Source organism: Pinus tabuliformis, chromosome X (assembly GCF_031772625.1).
Source record: "Pinus tabuliformis cultivar Carrire ecotype Pingquan chromosome X, CPIR1, whole genome shotgun sequence".
Taxonomy (NCBI): Eukaryota; Viridiplantae; Streptophyta; class Pinopsida; order Pinales; family Pinaceae; genus Pinus; species Pinus tabuliformis.
In genome coordinates, this window is record NC_142308.1 from 1,158,934,490 (window position 1) to 1,158,936,180 (window position 1,691).

The window sequence follows — 1,691 nt, forward strand, 5'->3', positions numbered from 1 at the left end:
CTCTCACATAGAGACTTTGATTGACATGCTTATTGAACCATTGGAAATATCTTTATGTGTATAATATCATGAAAAGGTGTTTCTCTAAAGAGGAAATGCTTCACCCCCAAAAAATGTCATTTCATGCCTCAAAACACTCCTAGAAGTTTCAAGCCCCATTTTTCCAAAATGGGTCCTACTGGTAAAAGCAATCTCGTGATCTATTTCTCCAAAGTTTCCACTCCAAATACATCAATATGGATGAAAAACAATATAACTGTCCAATATATATCACACATCCCTATTTTGGGAGGCTTTTGGTCCTGAAAAGCTTCTACTAAATGAGGTGAGGAAAATTTTCCTTCACCTTCTCTCTGGTTCCAAATCCTTCAGAAAGGGTAGGACATGTTCCTCATCCTAATCTAGCATGGAATACTCATAGAGCTTCCTGTTCTCTATATTTACAACTGAGTAAATGCACATATATTGTGGAAAAATTATTCGATAGGAATTATCAACCACCTTTTACAGTATCTGAAAGGGACCATATCTCATAGTATTGATTTTCTTACTAAGCCCCTCCATCCTCTCCTTGCTCAATTATAGTCATACTTTGTCTCCCACTTTGAATTATTTTTCTGTTATGTGTTGATCATCCCTCACCTTATACTTATCCTATAAATTCTATAGTGTTTCATGTACTTGTAGATGGATCCGCCTAATCCTCTCTATATATTGTTTAGCCCTGAAAGCATCTCTAGTAAGATCTTTCGTCACTCCTTATTTCCCATATGTGATATCCAAAGGTCAAGGTGAAAAATATCCAAAAGAAGATTCAAATGGGGAATTTCTTGTAGAAGTGTGGACTGTTGTATTGTAATAATGTTGTATATATACCATATTTTCATCCCAAGTCATTTAATGCTTCCGGTTGTGTCCCCTTAGAAGTTTCACCAAAGACTTTGTGCCTATTTCTATTTGGCCATATATCTGTGGGTGGAATGTTGTATATCTCTTCAAATTTATGTCCATATTCTCCCACAATGTAGTGTATAATGCACTAATAAATCTTATATCCCTGTCAGAAATGATGCTCCTTGGCATCCCAAAGTGCAACTAGACCTGTCCAAAGAACAAGTTTTCACTTCTCCAAAGAACAAGTTTGTTTCTTCTTTCCCATTGATGGTAATTTTACAGGGAATTAGAACACACTTCTTGTTTAACCTGACAACTACAATGAATAGGAGGTCATGTCCCTTCTTGGTTGTTGGTGAACCTCCCAAAAAGTCTATGGAAATTATTTCCTAAGGATGAGTAAGTACAGGGGACGATATATACCTTGTTTGTTATTGTTATGATTACTAGTACAAAAAATAGTGCATCCTCTTATGAACCTAGCTACTTACACTTTCATCTTGGGTCAATACACATACCTATGCAAGTTAGCCACAATCTTCCCTACACCAAGGTTCCCTGCGACATTGGAGGTGTAAGCTTATTTAATCAGCTGTACTCACTCACATTTAGGAACACATAGATTACCCATCTTGTAGAGCAACCCATCCTAGAGATGGTACTCAACGGTGTTGTCACCATCGTGCACATGACTTTGACTTTGAAATTTTCAATACACCTCCTTGAATTCCTCAATCTTTGAATATGTCTCTCCATATGCATCATGGGTGAATGGTTCCAAGTACACAAGAGTCAGC